This window comes from Microtus pennsylvanicus, chromosome 2 (assembly GCF_037038515.1).
Source record: "Microtus pennsylvanicus isolate mMicPen1 chromosome 2, mMicPen1.hap1, whole genome shotgun sequence".
Taxonomy (NCBI): Eukaryota; Metazoa; Chordata; class Mammalia; order Rodentia; family Cricetidae; genus Microtus; species Microtus pennsylvanicus.
In genome coordinates, this window is record NC_134580.1 from 81115020 (window position 1) to 81137809 (window position 22790).

Sequence of the window (22790 nt, forward strand, 5' to 3'; positions counted from 1 at the left end):
ATATTATATACTATATAAAGCTTACAATTTTAACCATTTTAAGTTACTATTTGGTGGCATTAAATATATCCCCAATGCTGTATAATCACACCTCCGTCCTAACACAGCCCTCTTTTGCAACTGAAAATAGGACTCACGACTCTAGCAACCATCAATAATTTTCTGTTCTATGAATTTGACTTCAAAATATACCTCATAAATGGTCTCATATTTGCCTTTTTATGACTTAGAATAATGTCAAAGTTCATCCATGTTATAACATGCAACTGGATTTTCTTTCTTTGTAAAATTAATCGGTATTTCATGTGTGTGTGTATATACAACATTTTATTCATCCATCCATGGATGGACACTAGAGTTGCTTCTACTTTTGATGTTATTTTACTGCTGTTTGTTATGTGTACCAAGCTGGCCTTCAACTAAGGGCCTACTCCTGCCCCTTCATTGTGCTGGGATTAAGGCTTGCATCTTTCATCTTAATAGCCTATCAACTCCACTCAGGAGGCACAAATAGACATATCTCTTGTGAGTTCAAGACCAGCCTGGTCCAGGACAGCCAGAGCTACACAGAGAAGAGAGAGAGAGAGAGAGAGAGAGAGAGAGAGAGAGAGAGAGAGAGAGAGAGAGAGAGGTCACCCATCAACTCTTTCAAATACATTAAAAATAAGTAGATTCAGCAATCAAGAAGCAGAGACAGGTGGATGGATCTCTTCTGAGTTTGAGGTCAGTGTGGTCTACAGAGGTAGTTCTAAGACAGCCAAGACTACACAGGGAAACTCTCAAAAAAGGGGGAGAAGGGGCTGGAACAGGAAATTAAACATGTAATTAAAAGATGCCATGTGAGGTAAATATATGTTGGGTGATAAAACTTTTCCCAGGGAAATGCTATACACCCCAGACAGAAATCCATGACAGGCCAAAGAACAGATACCAACAAAGCCCATCTTGGTGAACCAGGAGTTTTAGTGGAATTATAGGAATATTGGTGAGAGGCTGCTTACAGGAGCAAAAATGGCTCAAAGGCAGCGACATCCCTGAAACCCACCCAACATAAAAGACAACTCACAAAACCGGAAACCTGGAGCACACAGCACATCCTGCAGGCAGCTCAATAGGCTGGAAAGTGTCCTTTTCCGGTGCCTCCGCTGGTCTACACCTCTCCTGGACAACTCCACTGGTCTAAACCTCTCCCGGACAACTCCACTGGTCTACACCTCTCCCGGACAACTCCACTGGTCTACACCTCTCCTGGACAAAACTCCACTGGTCTACACCTCTCCTGGACAACTCCACTGGTCTAAACCTCTCCCGGACAACTCCACTGGTCTAAACCTCTCCCGGACAACTCCACTGGTCTACACCTCTCCTGGACAACTCCACTGGTCTACACCTCTCCCGGACAACTCCGCTGGTTCCTGTCTCTTACAGGCAGCTGGTTTGGTCTCAGAGTCGTCTTTGTGCCTCAACTCTTCTCGTCTGAGAGGAACTCTCAGTTTTTATTGCTTACTCTGGCAGAAAACGCCTAGAATCTGGTCAGTTTCACAGTTTTCCTGAACTATTTCAAGTTGTTTGCCTCCTGTTTAAGGAGCTTCCTGGAGGATGGAAATGTTTCAGTCTCAGAGGAACGTGTCACACAAAAATACACCAATGTACAAATTAATCCCAGAACTCAGAACAAAATCAGGCACCTCTCCTCACTGTATCCGCCTTCTACTGCTACAAATAATGTCGCCGGAGCATGACTTCACAAGTATCTCTTTTGCGTATACACCGTGAAGTAGAATTACAGGGTAACAAGGTTATTTCATTTTTACTTTTTTAAGTCAGTAAGTGTTCAATTGCAATTCAACCATTTCTTATGCTGATTTCTGCAAGGCCTCATCAGCACTTTGCTTAGGCCAGCCATCCTAAAGGGTGTGAAGTGAATGTTCTCTGTTCATCAGCACTCCTACACTAACGCTTATAGTAACTTGACGTCATTGGGAGCTTGACAAGTAACCTGTTCATTCACTGGAATTACTGATGAAAACTTTAAAATACTACACCTCGTGATAAGATCTAGGCAGACTCATATACTAAGTGAGCACCAGCAAATTACTACTGAGCTTCCCCATCCCCGGTGCCTTTGAGTCATGTACTGAAAAACAAAGAGATGATTTTTTTTTTTAATACACAGGGTTTTGCTGTGTAGCCTTGGCTTGTCCTGGAACTCGCTCTGAATACAAAGTTGGCTTCAAACTCAGAGATCCACCTGCTTCTGTCTCCCGAGTGCTGGGATTTAAGTGTGCACCATGGCTGCCCAGATCATTATATTAATTTTGAAACCACACTTAGTGTGATAGCACATTCATGTATCATTTGGAGTTCAATTCTAACCTTGGCTATATAAAGATTCAAGGCCAGCCTGAGTTACATGTCACAAAAAAATATTTTTTTTAATAGTCAGGCCTATAATCTAGGCATGTGAGAGGCTGAGGCAAGATCACAAGTTTAAATGCCCAAATGGGTAACTTAATGAGACACTATCTCAAAATTAAGCATAGGCACATGTGTGTGCATGCCTGCTGAGGACTGAATGGCTGGGGACACAGCGAGTGCTTGCAACCTGAGTTTGACTCCCAGAAGTCACATTTTAAAAGCCAGACACGTGCACATGTTTGTAACCCCAGCACTGGGGAGGTGGAGAGTGGCAGATCCATGGAGCCCGCTGCCAAACCAGACCAGAGTTTAGAATTTAAGGGAATAAATAAATAAAAGCTGTCTCAACAGCAGTAGACATCAGTGAGATCCCTCAATAGATAAAAACACTTGCTATGCAAGCTGGTCTACCTGAGTTCGAACCCAGAATCCACAAGAAAGTCAGGCAACGGTAGCACACTTCCAGCCTTTGGAAGGCAGAGACAGGCGGATCTCTAGAGTTCAAGGCCAGCCTGGTAAACTCAGCCAGTGAGTTCCAGGACAGCCAGGGCTATACAGGGAAATCTTGTCTCAGAAATTAAAAGCAGAAACAGAATCCACAAAAAGGTAGAAAGAAAATCGACTCCACAAAGTTGTCCTCTGCCTCCCATGTTCAGGCATCATGGCACGCACATGCCTACACAACACACGCACGCACACATATGAACACGCACTAGCAGGCAAGCACATTACCTACCATGTGAAAGGCCTTAAGTCAAATCTCCAGTACCACAAAAAGAAAAAACTAAACAAGACCACACAGACATACACACCAAAAACCAAACATATTTTTAAAATAAATTTAAACCAGGTGTGGTTAAGTAAACCTTTAATCCCAGAATTCAGAAGACATTGAGTCTGAGGCTAGCCTGATCCACATAGTGAATTCTAGGACAGCCAAGGCTACACAGAGAGATTAAAAAAAGAAAAGAAAGGAAGAAAGAAAACATGATCAGTAGTGCAAATGTCTAAAATACTAACATGAATGAGTTAAAGAATGAAAAGAGGACCTTTTTAAAAAGATTTAAGAAATATTTAGCTAGGTATCATGTTCATGCCACCTACAAATCCAGCACATGGGGAGGTAAAGCAGGAACACCTCTATGAATTCAGGGCTAGCCTGGGATATATAAGAAAATAATGTCCCAAAAGGGGATAGGGAGACAAGAAAATAGTTCAGGGCACTAACATATTACCCCATAATAAACAAGGCTTAAAACATAAAAAAATTAAATATGAAGCCTGTACTTCATAGCTGTTTTTAAAGCTAGTAATACAACACAGGTGCCTTGAGGAAACTTACCACAGGGATATTTTTTGCTCCACAGGAAATAAACTCAGATAAAAAATGGCTCATTCTCCCTAGTGATCCTATGATTCTGTTCCTTTTCGGAACTCACCAATGAACTCTTTCAAATACATTAAAATAAGTAGATGTGGGTTCACTGATACTTTCAAAATTAACTCAAGTTAGCGCCCCCCCAAAATGGTTTGATGGCACATGCCCATAATCTCAGCCATTAGAGAATCAGGAGTTCAAGGTCATCTTCTGCTATGCAGTCAGTCTGAGGCCAGGCTGGGCTATTGTAGACACGCAAATTTAAAATGAAAAGTTACTTGCTACCACGAGCTGCTTTGTGTCTTCTACAGACAGAACTGAACAATTGTTTCAGCTCAGTGTTGTTATCCTTCTCACCCTACACCATCCAAAAGAAAAAGAAAAAACAAAATAAGGATGTTAGCAAGTTAGAAAGAGCATGTTGTTATTTTTGGTTAGCTTGGTTTGGGGTTTGAGGTAGCTCAGGGGACACTGTCCTCTCTGTTTTGGGTTTTGAGACAGAATCTCACCACGTAGCTCAGGATGGCTTATACCACATTAAGAGAAAGTTCTTCATGAGGGGAAGAGAGACAATCTAACTGTCTCCAGTTAATGATTCCCCATACCAAAATCCCAGAATGAACGCTGTGCCTTAGCTGAGACTTTCATAATGCTGCATTTGCCCTTCGCTGCATCTCACACGCATGATCATATTATTCTCCAAAGAAAGCACAGAATTCCTACAAGAGGAACACCTTACAACAGGACTCACATATTTTAAATATTCCCTCCTCTCTACTCCAACGACTAAAGACCAAAAGAAACCTGAGGTTCTAAATGTCTCAACGCTTAGGGTGTACATAAGTGCCCACACAGACTTAGATTTTTACCCCTTTCAGTTTAAAGTATGTGCTACAATTTTAATAAATTAATCATCAACCTTTAAACCTTTAAAAGAAAACCAAAGATATAAAAAGTATATATTATGAAAGTGGACTTTACTCGGTTGGGTGTGATGCTACATCTTTTTTTTTTTTTTGGTTTTTCGAGACAGGGTTTCTCTGTAGATTTGGTGCCTGTGCCGGAACTAGCTCTTGTAGACCAGGCTGGTCTCGAACTCACAGAGATCCGCCTGCCTCTGCCTCCCGAGTGCTGGGATTAAAGGCGTGCGCCACCACCACCCAGCGATGGTACATCTTATAAGCCCTGGTACTCTCCAGGTGAGAACAGGACAGAGTTAATGTCATCCTTGGCTATCACACTAGCTCCATCCAAGCTAGCCTAGGCGGGTGTGAAGTCTTTGTATATGTGCTACTTTTATTGGTTAATGAATAAAGAAGCTGTTTTGGCCTGTGATAGGGCAGAATAGAGCTAGGCAGGGCAAACTGAATGGTGGAAGAAAGAAGTTGGGAGAAGCCATGTAGCCGCTGCTGGGGACAGACAGGTAAACCACAGCCAAGTGGCAATACACAGATTAATAGAAATGGGTTAACCAAAGATAAAAGAGCTAGCTAGCAATATGCTTAAGTGATTGGCCAAGCAGTGATTTAAATAATACAATTTCTGTGTAATTATTTTGTGGTCTGGGTAGCCAGGAACAAACAAGCAGTCTCCACCAACACTAGGCTATATGAAAAATATATAAAACATACAAATGCAATACCCATCAAAATCCCAGCAAAATTCTTCACAGACCTTAAAAGAACAGTACTCAACTTCATATGGAAAAGCAAAGAACCCAGGATAGCCAAAACAATCCTGTACAATAAAAGAACTTCTGGAGGCATCACAATCCCTGACTTCAAACCCTACTACAGAGCTACAGTACTGAAAACAGCCTGGTATTGGCATAAGAACACACAGGAGGACTCATGGAACCGAATAGAAGACACAGATATTAATCCACACTCCTTTGAACAGCTGATTTTTGACAAAGAAGCATCAAATATCAAAGGGAAGAAAAAAGCATACTTAACAAATGGTGCTGGCATAACTGGATATCAACATGTAGAAGAATGAAAACAGACCCATATCTATCACCATGTATAAAATTCAAGTCCAAATGGATCAAAGACCTCAACATAAAGCCAACCACATTGAACCTTATAGAAGAGAAAGTGGGAAATACACTTGAACTCATTGGCACAGGAGACCACTTCCTAAATATAACCCCAGTAGCACAGACACTGAGAGAAACAATTAATAAATGGGACCTCTTGAAACCAAAAAGCTTCTGTAAAGCAAAGGACATGGCCCACAAGACAAAACGACAGCCTACAGAATGGGAAAAGATCTTCACTAACTCCACAAAGAACTTAAGAAATTAGTCATCAAGGGCTGGAGAGATGGCTCAGCAGTTAAGAGCATTGCCTGCTCTTCCAAAGGTCCTGAGTTCAATTCCCAGCAACAACATGGTGGCTCACAACCATCTGTAATGACGTCTGGTACCTTCTTCTGGCCTTCAGGCATACAAAAGACAATAACATTGTATACATGATAAAATATTTTAAAAAAAAAGAAATTAGTCATCAAAAAAACACATAACCCAATTTAAAAAAAAATGGAGTACAGAACTAAACAGAGAGCTCTCAACAGAGGAATCTAAAATGCCTGAAAGACACTTAAGGAAATGCTCAACATCCTTAGTCATTAGAGAAATGCAAATCAAAACAACTCTGAGATTCCATCTTACACCTGTAAGAATGGCCAAGATCAAAAACACTGATGACAACTTATGCTGGAGGGGTTGTGGGGAAAAGGGAACACTTCTGCATTGCTGGCGGGAATGCAAGCTGGTACAGCCCCTTTGGATGTCAGTGTGGCGATTTCTCAGAAAATTAGGAAACAACCTTTCTCAAGGACCAGTAATACCACTCTTGGGTATATATCCAAAGGATGCTCAATTGTGCCACAAGGACATGTGCTCATCTATGTTCATAAAAGCTTTGTTTGTCATAGCCAGAACCTGGAAACAACCTAAATGCCCCTCGACTGAAGAATGGATAAGGAAAATGTGGGACATTTACACAATGGAGTACTACACAGCAGAAAAAAATAACATCTTGAATTTTGCAGAAAAATGGATGGAGCTAGAAAACATTATTTTGAGTGAGGTAACCCAGACACAGAGAGACAATTATCACATGTAGTCACTCATATGTGGTTTTTAAACATAAAGAGATGGCTCAGCGGTTAAGAGCATTGCGTGCTCTTCCAAAGGACCCGAGTTCGATTCCCAGCAACCACATGGTGGCTCACAACTATCTGTGATGAGGTCTGGTGTCCTCTTCTGGCCTACAGACATATATGCAAGCAGAACAGTGTGTCCATAATAAATAAATAAATATTAAACATAAAGCTAAGAAAACCAGCCTACAAACTACAATTCCAGAGAACTTAGACAACAATGAGGACACTAAGAGAGACTTACATAGATCTAATCTACATGAGAAGTAGAAAAAGACAAGATCTCCTGAGTAAATTGGGAGCATGGGGATCTTGGGGGAGGATTTAAAGGGGAGGGGAAAGGCTGAAACGGGGGCAGAGAAAAATATAGAGCTCAATAAAAATCAATTAAAAAATATATAAAACATATATTTTACTTTATTAAAATTTACAACTTTGCTGTGTATGGTGGCAAAAGCCTTTAATCCCAGCACTCAGGAGGAAGAGGTAGGTGGATCTCTGTGAGTTCAAGACCAGCCAAGTGAGTTCCAAGATAGCCAAGACTGTTAAACAGAGAAATCTGTCCCCTCCACCAAAATACAACTTTTATTCATCCAATGACAGCAGAAATAAAATAAGCCATCAACACAGAGAAGATATTTTCAATGCACATTACTGACAAAAGATCTAGTCATACTGTTAGCAAAACTCAATAGAAAAAACTAGGCAAATGATATATGATATTAAGTCACATAAAGGAAATGCAAGCCAAGGGCATTTAAAAAAAAGGCTAGAGACGGCTCAACAGTTAGGAGCGGTGGCTGCTCTTCCAGAGGACCTGGGTCCAATTCCCAGCACTCACATGGCAGCTCACAACTGCCTGTTAACACAGTTGCAGGAGATCCGAAACCCTCGCACCAATGCACATTAAATTATTTTTAAAAATTCCAACCTCACTGACGATAAGGGAAATATAAAACCCACAGTCAGAAGCCATTATACAGTCATGAGACTGCCAAAAAGCAGAACAAGAATAATTGTAAATGCTGGTTTTAAAAAAAAAAAAGTGCAGTTGCTTTCTTTTTTTTCTCTTTTTTTTTCTCCCCTCCTCCCAAGTGCAGTTACTTTTTTGGGGGGCGGGGGGGGGGGGTTTCGAGACAGGGTTTCTCTGTAGCTTTGGAGCCTGTCCTGGAACTAGCTCTGTAGACCAGGCTGGTCTCGAACTCACAGAGATCCGCCTGCCTCTGCCTTCCGAGTGCTGGGAGTAAAGGCGTGCGCCACCACCGCCCACAAGCACACTGCAGAGCAGCACTTCTCCAGGTATGTGCCCTACATAGAACAGATGCTCACACGCCCTCCAAAGAAGTAGACTGAATAACGCTCTTTTCATTGCTCCATACAGTAATGAATTCTGAGATACTCTAATTGACTGGGTACTGCAGTTTACTCATACAATGCTAAGTATACAACACAAATGTGATTCTTAGGGTTAAGGGTCTTAGCTCAGTGCTTAGAGTGCTTGCCTAGGCAGTTCAAGGCCGTGGATATGGCACTTAACACTAGAGAGAGAAAAAAAATAATGTGGCTTATAATACAATGGCCATATATTTGTGTACCACACACACACACAAATTCATAACAGATAAAACTGGTTTGGAAATGCACAGCAATTATTTCAAGTGTTAAAAATGGGGGATATTCAGCTGCGGGTGGTGGCTCACACCTCTAATTCCAGCACTTGGAAGACAGAGGCAGGTAGATCTGAGTTCAAAGCCAGCATGGTCTACAGAGATAGTTCCAAGACAGCTAGGCTACATGGAGAAACCCTGTCTCGAAACACCAAAAAGAAAAAAGAGAGGAGGGGTGTTTAAGTTATACTAAGAACAGAAAGAACTAAAATGGATAATGCTGTGGCAAATGGTGCATCCTCTATTATAAAGTATCCTTTAATTAAGACAAAGCTCTAACATCCTTAGGATCCAAAGGAGCTGGGTGCAGGCTACCAGGGATGCACACTTTCAGTGGATGTTCAAGTTCCTAACACAAAACGACGTGGCACTGGAGCTAGAGAGACAGCTCAGCAGGTAAGAGTACCTGCTGCTCTTGCTGAGGACCCCAGTTTGGTTCCAGACACCCACGGGACAGCTCACGCCATCTATAATATTCCAAGAGACTTAATACTCTCTTTAGGACTCCCTGGACACTGTACATATGTGCACACATATATTCAGACACACACAAATTCATAAGAACATGTAAATATTTTTTAAGTGCCTTTAAAGGGGGAAAATGAAATATTGAGAATTCTAGATGAAAGAGACAGGAATTCTGTAACATTCTTGTAACTTCCTTATACATTTGGATGTTACTTGCAGCAGTAGCAGAAGAATCACTTCTGTTCGGGCCATTCACTGTATGAACTGTAAAGCACATAAAATCCCAAACTCGCAGTCAAGTCCTGAGGGGCACTGGCCAGCCTTTGCTTGGTTTTTGCTTTCTCCACTGTGAAGCCCAGTTGAACTCTTAACTCAATTCACCTAATAGCCTACTGAACGCTGGACTAAATGTTACGATGCCTGGCCTACCAGGCCTTATTAGCCTATTTTGGATTTTAAAAATAAAATAAAGTATTCATAAATAGTAAACATGAATCTCTTTATTTAAAAGTAAAAGGCATTATCTTACAGATTTTTGCTTTGTTTAGTTTTAGTTTTTTTATGTTTAAGACAGATCTCATTGTGTAGCTTTGACTGTCCTGGAACTAGCTCTGCAGACCAGGCTGTCCTTGAACTCACAGCGATCCGCCTGCCTCTGCCTTTGGAGTACTGGGATTAAAGAAGTGTGCCACCACCACCCGGTTCTGACATTTTTTCTTAGGGAGTCTGTAGGAGACATAAGTGAACTTGGAGAATGGAACCGCATAGCAGCGCCTAGTCAGCTTGGCCACGGTTACGTTCTCTGTACATATTTATAAAGGACAAAAATGTGTCTTCTTTGAAATAGAAAAATCAGCTGTTAATGTGAACAGAACATTGTCACAATTAAAATCCTGCACTACTCTGCATGGTCTTTTGACCAGTATTTTGTCAGTAAATTACACTGAAGCACTTCACATAAACATTTGTGCATATCTGAACCACACATAGAAAGCTTCATAAACGGGGTCTATTATCTGAGGTGCCGACAAAACATTTTATTTGAAAATTCTGAAGTCTTGGGTATTTTCCAGCAGTACTGTGGAGAAGGCATCTAGAGAATGTGTTGACTATACACAATCTCCGTATTAAATAACAAGCCTGGTCTGACTTAGCAAAACACTCCAACTTTTGGAATGGAAAATGACCTGCTGGACATTTTCAAAGGTGCTAGAAATCACCCAACAATCCAAATCAGTCTAAAAGGGAAGCTACTCTTACTAGAACAGGTAATTTCCCAAAGTTCTCTTAAATTATCAAAGATAAACATCAGAATTACTGATTGGTACCAGAGGCAAGATAGCCCAGAGACCTAGGAAAGAACCAAACACGTGTGGTAAAAGAAAAAAAGTCAACCAAATGTTTCCTAATGATATTCTGCTATACTCATGGATGGGTGCCTAGCCTATGTCATCAGAGTATTAGAGACACTTCACCTAGCAACTGATAGAAACAGATGCAGAGACCCACAGCCAAACATTAGGCAAACCTTGGGAACTACCACAAAAAAAAAAAAATACCCCACAGAATCCACTACCCTGGATTCACAGGGGCTCACTAAGGCCCTCTGCCCCTCTGCACATATGTGACAAGAGTGTAGTTGGACTTGTGGAGTCCTAACAGTGGGAGCAGCTGTCTCTTACTCTGTTGCTTGCCTGCTTTTGGGACCCTTTCCTCCTGCTGCATTGCCTTGTACAACCTTCATAGAAGAGGAGGTGCCTAGTTTTACTACAGTCTAATATCCATGGGGGAGGCCTGTCCTTTTCTGAAGAGAAATGGAAGAGGAGGAGGAGAGGATGGACAGGGAGTTGGGGTCTGAAAGGAGAGGAGAGAGAGGAAGCGTGACCAGGATGTGAAAACAAAAATAATAAATACATAAATGCAAGAAAAAAAAAAGAAAAAGGAAAGAAAGACTGATTGGCTCAAGATAAGGTTTACCTAGTACTTTCTTGAAATAAACTTAAAATTAAATATCAAAATTTAGTTCATAAACCTGGGCATAGTGGCACACACTTTTAAACCCACCACTCGGGAGGTAGAGGCAGGTGAGTTTCTCTGTGAGTTAGAGGCCAGCCTGGTCTATATAGGGAATTCCAGGACACCCAGGGCTACATAGTGAAACCCTATCTCAAGGGGAAAAAAATCAGTTCATAAAGCTTCAGTTCAAATTATTGTTTTCATTAATATCTACCAGTGAACTTTTTGCTCATGTGTTTATGTGTGTGTCTGCCACACGTGGGTGGGGACGAGAAGAGGGCATCATTTCTCCTGGAGCTGGGTTTTCAAGCGGTTAAGAGCTGTCTGAATAAGTAGCTAAAGAAATTCATTTGCAAAGCTAAGTACACACAAAACTTTTGTACTTCTTAGTTTGTCCCCAAAAGAATCACCAAAAAACTATTTTTTAAAAAAAGGGGGAAGACTAGAGAGACATATCTCACATCAACCGCTGGCCTCTGTTTCTGTGTGAACATGCACTCCAGTATTTTACTATAAAATCATGAAAGACAAACACCCTCAGAAAAGGTTAAACTTCAATGTAAACGTCTAAGTTTTTCAATTACTATAAAATTATAAAACAATCAGAAAAAAACTATTTTCTTAGTCATTTTAATATCCATTTATTCAATCAAAGTACATGTAAATCCTGGCATACTGGTTTAGTCTTTTTATGGGACAGTTTTCATTCTGTTTATTAGAATATACTTACTATATATAACAATGGGTCTCATCATGACGTTTTCATACACATACATTACATATTGTGATAATACTCACATAGCCCTTACCCTCTCCCATTCCCCTCATTCCCACTAATCGCCCTTTTTCCTCTTTTGCTTCACTAGTCTGAACTTCACTAGAGTGTTTACAGGAGCGTGTGAGCTTGTGCAGAGCACAGGCATCTCACCGGTGACCACACAACTGATGCACATGGCCCTCCTTCCCATCAACCATCAACTGCATGTAAATCTGCAGGGAGCAGTAGAGCCAAGAGCCCCTTTCCTTCTCATGACACGATGTTGACAGGTCCAATCTTGTACAGACCGTGAGAAAATATCACAGCTGCTCTGAGCTCAGGAGTTCAGCAGCCATGGGGCTGGAGATGGCTCAGCAGTTAAAAGTGTAGTTTCCAGTACCCACTTCAGACAGCTCCTAACCACTTGAAAACCCAGCTCCAGGAGAAACGATGCCCTCTTCTCGTCCCCACCCACGTGTGGCAGACACACACATAAACACATGAACAAAGAGTCTTAATTAAAAAATTTGTTCTGAAAAGAGCACAACAGTCAGACCATGCTCAGGAGTCAGGGCTCCACAACCAACCCCCAGTGTGTCTGACTCTTCCATTATTATTCCCATCCCCTTTTCAATGAACCCTGAGCCTTAGTCCTATTATTTTAAGTAAAGGGTAGTAGCCTACTTTCTGCATGTATAACTTATTGGACTGTCTTCCCCACTTGTTGGAATTATAAAGTGCCTGATATCCTTTCCTTAGCATATATCCAGAGAGGGGGCATGATAATATCTTGGAAAGAAAAACTGCACAAATTTTACTAAAACCACCACCAAAAATAAGCTTTTTTAGATTTCAAGTTTTTGTTATTTACTTACTTTATTTCATATGCACTGGCATTGTGCCTGCTGTATATGTCTGTGTGAGGATGTAGATCCCCTGGAGTTACAGACAGTTGTGAGCTGCCATGTAGGTGATGAAAATTGAATCTGGGTCCTCTGGAGAGCAGCCTATGCTCTTAACCACTGTGCCATCTCTCCAGCCCCCAGATTTAAAGTTTTCACAACCTAAGCTCAATCCCCAGAACTGAAAGACTCCAGGAAACTATCCTCTGCCCTCCAGCCATGAGCCTTGGTATGGACATCTGCCTCCCACCACCACTACACACAATAAGTAAGTAAATGAATAATGAGGATTTTCTGTGTTTGTTCTTGGTTTTAATTTTTGAAGACAGGTCTCACCCTATAGCCCCGGCTGGCCTGGAACTGCATAGGCCAGGATGGTCTTGAGCTCACTTGCCTCGGCCTCCTGCACGCTGGGATTAAATATTTGAGCCTTCTACATGCTGGGATTAAAGAGATTAAAGATTTGAGGTACCATACCCAGCTATAATTTTTTTAAGCAGGAGAAATGATGATACCAGATGGAGAATACAGTTGACAAGCAAACATGTAAAATATTTTACCAGCTATAACAATATTTCATTTTTCTATACTCAAAGTTTATGATTTGGCTACCCCCCAAAAAAATCAATTAAAACAGACTAAAGAGATTACAAATCCAATTATTTTGGAACTTAGAATAATTATTTTTTGATTTTATATTTACAACTAATATTTATACTATTTCTACCAAAACTGGCTAGAATTGACACAAAAGTATGTTTTCTTTCATGTTGTTTTAAGAATATTATGCCCCACACTCAGGCATATACGGTTTAGACCTGATGGGGAAAAAAAGGCATGAAGTTGGCGGGAACAGGAAAGTAGGGGTGGATCTGGAATGACTTAAAGGAAGTACAGAGGATAAACATCATCAAAATATCAAAATACATGGTCTGGCCAGGCATGGTGGCACACGGGGGGAACAGGGAGGGGTGGCAAGAAGCAAAAGTCTTAAGCTAGTCTGATCTAAATAGTGAGTTCCTCCAGGTCAGCCAGAATCAAATGGTGAGACACTGTCTCAAGGAAAAGAGTATGAAAGTCTCAAAGAATTAATAAAAATATTTTTTTAAAAGGTGTAACATAACTGGGCACAGGACAGCACACCTTTAATCCCAGTACTCAGGAGGCAGAGGCAGGTGGATGTCTGTGAGTTCTAGGGCAGATTAACCTACACAGTGAGTTCTAGGACAGCCAAGACTATAGACATACACCCTGTCTCAAACACATACACACACACACACACACACACACACACACACACACACACTTTTTCTTTTTTCAAATGAAGCCAAGCATAAGAGTGCACATCTTTAATTCCAGCATTCAGAAGGCAGAAGCAAATGGATCTTTTGTGAGTTCTAGGAAAGCCTGATCTACAAAGAGAGTTCCAGAATATCCAGGGCTATGAAGAGACACATTGTCTCAGAAAAAAAAGAAAGAAAACGAAGGAAGGAAGGAAGGAAGGAAGGAAGGAAGGAAGGAAGGAAGGAAGGAAAAAACAAAGTTCAAGCCAGCCTACACTATAAAAGAAGCAGCGACGAATAGCATCATGGCTTCTGGCTCTACAGCTGTATAACCTGTCATTTTCTTTGCCATTTTGTCATTACACTCTATTTAATCTCAATTAATTATACATTTAAAGCTCTCAGAATTATTTTAAATTATACTTTGGAATTAATGTCTTGAACACAATATCCAACTTTCAATGTTATCACTCTAACCTATTAAGTATTTAAACTGTAGCATTGTATATCTACAGCCATATGCTTTACCAAACTACAAGACTGTCTTATTAAACAGCACATAATAGCTGGGTGGTGGTGGCATATGCTTTAATCCCAGGACTAGGGACGCAGAGGAAAACAAACCTCTGAGTTCAAAGCCAGCCTCGTCTACAGAGGAGTTCCAGGACAACCAGGGTTATACAGAGAAACCCTGTCTCAAAAAAGGAAAACAAAACAGAATACAATAGAAACATACAAAACTAGAAAACATTTTGTAAGCAAATTAACTACCTGCAAATGCTTCAAAGTTTATTATTTTGTTCATAAAAGCTCTAAAATATCTTGTAAAAAATTATGAACCCAACAAAGTATGGAGGTATTAAAGAATCTCAAGTTAGCCAGGTTTGGTAGCCCATACCTAGAATATATCAGCACTTATAAACTGAGGCAAGATAATGACCAAAAGTTCAAAGCTAGCCTCAGTTACAAAGCAAATTTTAGGATACTCTGAACTACAGTTCTATCCTGTCAGAAAGAGAGAGAGGAAAAAGGAGAGAAAAAATTATAAGCATTTTAAATATAGATAGGTTTTGTATTTTCTATCAAATCTTCAGATAATTTTCTTGGCAATCTTTATGTAATCAAATACTATTTATAATAAACTACATAAAAATAATAAAACTAAAGGTTAAATGACACATATTCTACAGATGTCATTTTTTTTTCATAGCCCACACTGGCTTTGAACTCACTCACTGTGTACCTGAGGACAACGTGCAACTTCTGATCCTCTAGCCTCCACCTCTGCTGCTGCTGGAATTTCAGGCATGTACTACTGTGTTCTGGTATGATGAACTACTGGTGATCAAGCCAGCATCTCATGGATGCTAGGCAGCACTTTACCAATGGAGATACATCCCCAGCCTAATTTGATTAATGCAACGCTCATCATATGCATCAAATTTTTCAAAGTGGAAAATGTTCTCCAGCATAAAATTACTAGAAGGAGGGGAAATACATGTGACTAACCATAGCAACCCTTGACATTCAGTGTAACCAAGAATTACACTAAAAATCAGTCTTTGGGGCTGGAGAGATGGCTCAGCAATTAAGAGTACTTGCCATCCTTGCAGAAGACCTAGGTTGTTACCAACACTCATGTGGCAACTCACAAACTTTAACTCCAGTTCAGGGGAATCCAACACCCTCTTCTGGACTCTGCAGATACCAGGTACACAACTTATATACATGCAGGCAAAAGATTTATATACATAAGACAAAATTTAATTTTTTTTTTCAAGACAGGGTCTCATTATGTAGTTCTGTCTGTCCTGGAACTATGTAGACCAGTCTGACTTCAAACTAATTTTTTTAATTAATTAGAAGAAATGATCAGGCAGTGGTGGCGCATGCCTTTAATCACAGCACTCGGAGGCAGAGGCAGGAGGATCTCTTTGAGTTCGAGATCAGCCTGGGAGCTCCAGGACAGCTAAGGTTACACAGAGAACTTTGTCTCTAAAAGCAAAACAAAACAAAAATCAGTCCTCCAGTTTTTAGAAGTGTTTTGAGATCACTGAAATAGTAAGCCATGTTACCTTTAAAAGTCCAATACTTCTTGCGATTTGGAAATAATGAAATGCATGGCTTCAGTTTTTAAATACAGCTTGTATTTCTTCTCTGACTGTTATTGATGGTTTCATTTATAAACACTAAATTCTATCACCTGCTGTTATATTTGTTGCTCATCTAAATGTGGTTTTTCTTATGTATATTATAAAAATATTTTATGACCACCTAAATAATTGTAAATGGTCAAAAGAATGATTAAAAAAAAAATCAGTCCTCAACAACTTAAATCTTTGCCCAAACAAAAAAATTATAGCTCAAATGAGTAATACACTTCCTTTTATTATTCTCCCCTATGCTAAATCACCTTTTTTAAAAATTATAATCCTTTTGGTTTTGCTTATTAAAGAGTGGGGGAAGGGAGGAGCATGAAGACCTGAGCTTGACTATAGGATCTTGTGATTGAAGTACAACCTTTTAAAGGTTATCCACTGACCACCACACATGTGCTATGGCAACACATGCCCATACATGTAGGCATACGTGTGCATACACACACACACACATACACACACACACATACACACACACACACATACACACACACACATACACACACTCCATTTTTTTAAAGGATAAGATCAAAGAAAACACAAAGTAAAAATGAACCTGGAAATCTAGCCATTTGAAAAAAGATATGCTGAGTGCAGTGGAAGCAAAGGCAGGTAGATCTCTTTGAGTTTGAAGCTAGCCTGGTCTACTTAGTAAGTTCCAGGCTAGCCAGTGTTACAAAGTGAGATCCTGTCGCTCTGTCTTAAAAAAAAAAAAGAAAGAAAGAAAGAAAGAAAGAAAGAAAGAGAGAGAGAGAGAGAGAGAGAGAGAGAGAAAGGAAAGGAAGAAGGAAGGGAAAGAGGGAGGGAGAGAGAGGGGGAGGGAGGGAAAGGAAAGAGAGGGAGGGAGGAAGAAAGGAAGAAAAGAAAAAAGAAAAACAAGTGAAAGAAATGCTTAAGCTGGGTAGAGTGTTGAGGTGGAAATAGAAGGGAACAGAAGTTTGAGGTCGGCCTGGACTACAGGAGTCTCTGAAAAGAGGTCAAGTATAAAAGAGGTCAAGTATGCTAGCACTGGTAATCCTGGCACCAGGGACACAGAAGCACGGGGATTAGAGTTCAAGGCCCACCTGAGCGGAAAACCAGTAAGACCCTGCTACATACAAAAACAGGAGGTAGGATGGAGAAGTGGCTCAGCAGCTAAAGCATTGGGTGTTCTTCCAGAGGACCCAGGTATAACTCCTAGCAACCACATGGTGGCTCATAACCATACATAACTCTAGTTCCAGAGGATTCTATGCCCCTATCCTGGCCTCTACAAGCACCAGGCACACAAGTGGTACACAATATACAGAAAATAAAGCAAAATAATAAAATTTATATAAATAAAAACAGATGATTAAGCTACGGGTACAACTCAATTATAGACAACATGCTGAATGTGAGATCTTGGGCTCACTCCCAGGATAGACAGATATAAATAAATGCATGTCTGTCTGCCTTAGGAAGTGGACTGTGTGACGGTATCAGAAGCCTGGCTTTTAATTTAATCTGAAAAAACAAGATTTATAGAGTTTCATATGTACCTTGACATTTCTTTTTAAGAATCTTTTAAAACAAAATATAAATCCTGTAGGTCAAACTCTAATTATAATTACCATATTAAACTCAATGCTCTTTGCCCTTTCGATTTCAGAGAAGCCTGTAATGTGAAACTTTTTAAAGGGCTTAAATAACTGTAATTTCAGAACTAATGAACTTTTTTTTGTTGTTGTTTTTTGTTTTTCGAGACAGGGTTTCTCTGTGGTTTTGGAGCCTGTCCTGGAACTAGCTCTTGTAGACTAGGCTGGTCTCGAACTCACAGAGATCTACCTGCCTCTGCCTCCTGAGTGCTGGGATTAAAGGTGTGCGCCACCATCGCCCGGCGAACTAATGAACTTTTATACTAGTTTGTGTTTGTGCTGTTTTGTTATTACTTTGGTTTGGTTTGGTTTGGTTTTTAAACTAGCCAGACCTCCTGGTATTACCTGAGCAGTAGAAAATCAAGAGTTCACTGCCAGCCTGAGCTACATAAGACCCTAGTTCAAAACACAAAATGAAGATGAAGTAAATCTGCTAAGACAAAGTAGCCCTAGCAATATCATTATGGACATTATCAGCATGCTTCTGGCTCTTTTCACTTAGGTCTCCAGCACCCACCCTGGTGTCTCAGCATAGAGGCAACTATGTGGCCTTTGTTTAGTGACATCAAGTATCAAATGAGAGGGCCTCTGGTCTCCTAAGAAACTCAACACCTACTTTGACCAACACTTAAATACAATATATGTATAACATACACCTCCTTACTGTGTCCAGTCTACCTCGGTCTTACAGGATGACTGAGATCTAACAGAACAACTAGAGCAGAGCTGTACAGAAGCACTCTACTGTTGATTTCCCCATACTATTCTGACTTAAACCACGCCAACCAGAAAGCAATTAACTTCTTCTTTAAGTTGACCACACAGGACTCTGCTAAAAGTTTAATAACTAAGCCAATGGTGGTGCACACCTTTAATCCCAGCGCTCAGGAGTACAGGCAGGCGGAACTCTGACTTCGAGGCCAGCCAGGTCTAGAGAGCAAGTCCCAGGTCAGAAAGGGATACAGAGAAAGCCTATCTGGAAAAACCAAAAAGAATAACATAAATAACCTAACGTAGCTCAAAACTTCTGCTCCAAAAACGTATTCTTCTTCAAGTTATAACCTTTTAAAGGTACTAGGGAAGATTATTACTTTTAAATAGATGAATCCAGAACCAGTAAGGACATTTAGTATAATTCCTTTCACCTTATAATTTCATCACATTCAAACGTTGCTGATCCTGACAGAAGTCTGCTGAGAAAGTTCCTTTTTCCCACAAAGAGAAATAATACTACATCCTAGTTAAAGTGGAGGAGGGGCCGTACTTTTAAACAAACACCGATTCCTCCTTCTAACAAAGCTCTTGTAGTCCCTCTTCAGAAGTAGGTTCCAACTTAAACATGCAACACTAAGCCTGAACTCTGGACATTAAGAAACCAGGACAGCTGCAACCCACAAATTTTACAGCAGGAATGTTTACTTTGGCAGCAATAATATAAGCATGTATCAAATTAGCCTGTGTGTTCTAATAATCAAAGCACAACAATTTGCGGAAGGCGGTTTTTTTGGTTGTTGTTGGGTTTTTTTTGTTTGTTTTGTTTTGTTTTTAAATAGAGAATTTCCAAGTTCTTGGAACAGCCTTAAAGCATTGTCATGACATCTTTTCCCATCCAAGCCCAGGTGAAGCTGATATGGAAACAATGTTTCTATGCCCCTGAATCAACCAACAGGTCAATTTTCATCTGCTTTATCATACTGGAATAATCGGCTACAATGAAAACTATTGGGAGGCTAACTCCTCGACCTCAAAGAAACAAAGTTAACTTCAGGAGTTAATAATGGAGGCCCGGCAGTGGTGGCATATGCCTTTAATCCCCAGCACTCAGGAGGCAGAGGTGGATGTATCTCTGTGAGTTCCAAGCCTGCCTGGTCTATAGAGCAAGTCCCAGGACAGACTCCAAAGCTACACAGAGAAACCCTGTCTCGAAAAACCAAAAAAAAAAAAAGTTAATGAAGTAAATCATTGCAACATAGACGTAATTATTTCATTTAAATGAATGTGCATGAATTATATTTTATTAACAATTCCACATTGTAAGGTTGACATTTTCCTCCTTCCTCTTTTCCATATGCCTCCAGTGTTCATGCAGCAAATATTTAAAAACAAAAATTCAATCAGGAAGATCGTTTGACAGCTAATGCCTTTTGAAGTTGCAGGAAAGCAAGCCTACAGCACTGCCATCAAACATACATCTATGTGTCAAGTGCTATGCTTGCTACAGCAGCCAACCTCTGTAATTTGCAACCTACTTTATGGTATCCTGTGACAGATCATCCAAAAAATTAACAGAGTATAATCTTCAGCCTCTTCTCAAGCACGTTTACAAGAATTATCTCATAGCAACCATCTACTTTGATGAGACTCTGAAAACCCCATGCCCAGAAGCCAATGGCTGGTTTATAAACAAGATAATGACTAGTTCAATGGAAAACGCATTACGACAAAATGCTAAGAACTGTCTCACCATGTTATGATCTGCTTGCCTAATACGTATGTTCAGCTACTGTAGTCAGCAATGTCCAAATATAAATTTAAAACATTTAATGGCCAGTTCTGTTCTAGACTTCAAGCTCATCTTACCTGTTTAAACAGGTGGTGCTTTCCCCTCCATCTATCCTCCAAAATACTTTTCTCTTTGTGAATGTACTACCTATGGTAGGAAAGGAGGCCCTAAGAGAGAAATTCTCCCCAAAATACAATGAATAACCAACACTGGAAAGTCAGACATGCCTACGTATCTCTACTATAACAAATTAAAAATAGTCAAAATAATTCAAGAGAAATAAACTGACACAGATTAAACACTAAATTTCACAAATGAAATAAAGTTCCCTATGCTTTATGAATGCAATCATAAATATAGCAAGAAATACCTTGTTGATTTAAAAAAAAAGAATGGGGGTTGTTTGGTTAAATTTCAATTAATGTTAAGTAACATGAAGACAGAAGAATCAATACAATAAAATTTAAGGTCAGTCATATTTTGTTTACTTAAAATACTGAAGCTTAATCATGACCTAACCCTTATCGTTGCTCATTGTGTAAAATTAGCACTGCACTTGCAAACCTAAGCAGAATCTACTTATCAAACATATGGCGAGACTTGCCCAGTTTCTGATATAGTAAATGAGGCTGAAACATTAAAATATTTTTCTTGGTAAACAATAGCAAAAAAAAAAAAACAGACCTAGAAATGTTTTCATAATCTGGTCAGAGGAAAAAAAACTCTTTAAAATTTTTCAAGCACCCAGCAATTAAAATCTTAAAATTAAGTGAAATTGTTTGAAGTACCTACACTTCAGAGGCTGTAGTTTACAGCAGAAACCTAAAATAGAAAACAGAAAAATAAAAATCAGCAGATCTCTAAACAACTCGGAGGTACATAGAAACGAAGACTGGTTCTCCAGCTAACTTTTTCAGCCCTGTACCAGAAAGACATCAAAACAAAGTTGACGGTAAAACCCTAAGTTTTCCCTGTAAACTGGGCCCTAATCTGAAACCTGAAAGAAAAAAAAAACCCGCTGCTGCTGCTGCTAATAGAAGCTCCTTATAAGCAGCGAACTGACAGGTGGAAAAATAAATTCCCTAGCAGGCCAGCCAGAGGTTGTGAAAACACGGTTCAAGGACCGAACGTGTTGTGACTACTCTGTAACAGGTCCAGGGTAATTTACGCACACACCCTTCAGCGCGATCCCTCCAGCGCCGGTGAGAATGGGAAACAACAGGCTTCCCCCCGAGATCCACGTACCATTTTACAAGAGCCGTCTCCCCCCGGACAGGAAAACAGACATTCTGGTCCCGAGTCCTTTCCGCTGAGCTCTCCCCCAGCGCGAAGGAAGGGAAGGGGGCCGCCGCCGCCGCCGCCGTAACGAGAGAAGCCGGCAACAGCCCCGCCGCGCGGCCGCCACGCCTTCCTCCCGCCGCCGCTGGGGACGCGGAGCCGCGGATCACATTTCTCCTCCCCAACAATCACACGCACGCACGTCCCCGGAGTTGACACCCTCCAACCCCGCCGCCCCGCGACGCCGGTGACAGGGCCACCAAGCCTCCGGGGCGCAGCCACGGGGCTGGGCGCTCCGGCAGCGTGCGTGCACCGCGGTGTTCGCTCCCATCAATGAAAAGGAACGAGGTCTCCGTCGTGACGGCCTAAAGCCGCGGAGCCCAACCGGGGGGCCCCCCGGGGGACCAAACAAAACTTCGGTTGCTGGGAAGAGCCGTTGCGCAACCTCGGCTTGAGGGCGGGGGGTGGGGGAGGCCCGGACCGCCCGGCGCGGCCAGGGCGGCTTCCCGGAGGCTGCGCCAAGCGCGCGAAGAGCACGCGCGGTCCCCGCGTCCGGCCGCCTCGGGCCTGGCGTGGCGCCGGCTTCGGGAACCGCCCGGGACTGCCGTCGTCAACCGGGCGGAAACGGAGCAGCGGCGCCCCGAGGGTTCCCCCCCCCCGCCCCGGCCCCGAGGCCCCGAGTCGCCGCCGCCGAGCTCCCCGCCCTCGCCCGGCTCCCTTACCTTCCTAGAGGCCCGCGCTCTCCCCGCTTCGGGCGGCCGCAGCCCTGAGCATGTCCGGGATGGGTCGCGGGGGCCGTGCGGGGACCCGGAGCCAAGCGCTTCAGCAGGCGGCGCCACCCAGCCGGGGCTCAGCCCCTCTCGGCGGCCGCTGCCATCTTGTTCTGGCGGCTGAGAGGAAACGGCGAAACACCCTCCCCCGACCGCTGCTGCTGCTGCTCTGGCTGCCGATCGCCGGGCCCGTTTCCCTCATCTTCCTTCCCGGGGACCTGGGGTGGGGACGGCTCGACTCGGGGAGAGGGGCGGTGACAAGCCGGCGGGCCACCGGGGCCTACGGGCAGCGCGGGATGCTGGGCCCGCGGCGGCGAGGGCCCATGTCCCCAGCGCCGAGCGAGGTTGAGACAAGGACGAGGAGGGCCGCTCGCGAGGCCGCGACGCCGGGGGGCTGCGGCTCGGACTCC

At 41.9% G+C, this 22790-nt stretch overlaps 1 protein-coding gene across 11 annotated transcripts in view; it reads right to left on the minus strand.

The window, feature by feature from the left end:
- Hipk3 (homeodomain interacting protein kinase 3) overlaps nucleotides 1-22466 on the minus strand; it is an 86092-nt gene extending 63626 nt beyond the window's left edge. For 4 of the 11 annotated variants that reach the window (XM_075961592.1, XM_075961588.1, XM_075961589.1 and 1 more), the window contains exon 1: nucleotides 22333-22466. The gene's annotated coding sequence lies outside the window, so the exon portion shown is untranslated. Of the gene's footprint in view, nucleotides 1-21120; nucleotides 21155-21577; nucleotides 21738-22332 lie in introns of those variants that run through there. The other 7 variants (XM_075961590.1, XM_075961582.1, XM_075961584.1 and 4 more) reach the window with 6 other exon arrangements.
- Between the last annotated feature and the right edge of the window lie 324 nt (nucleotides 22467-22790).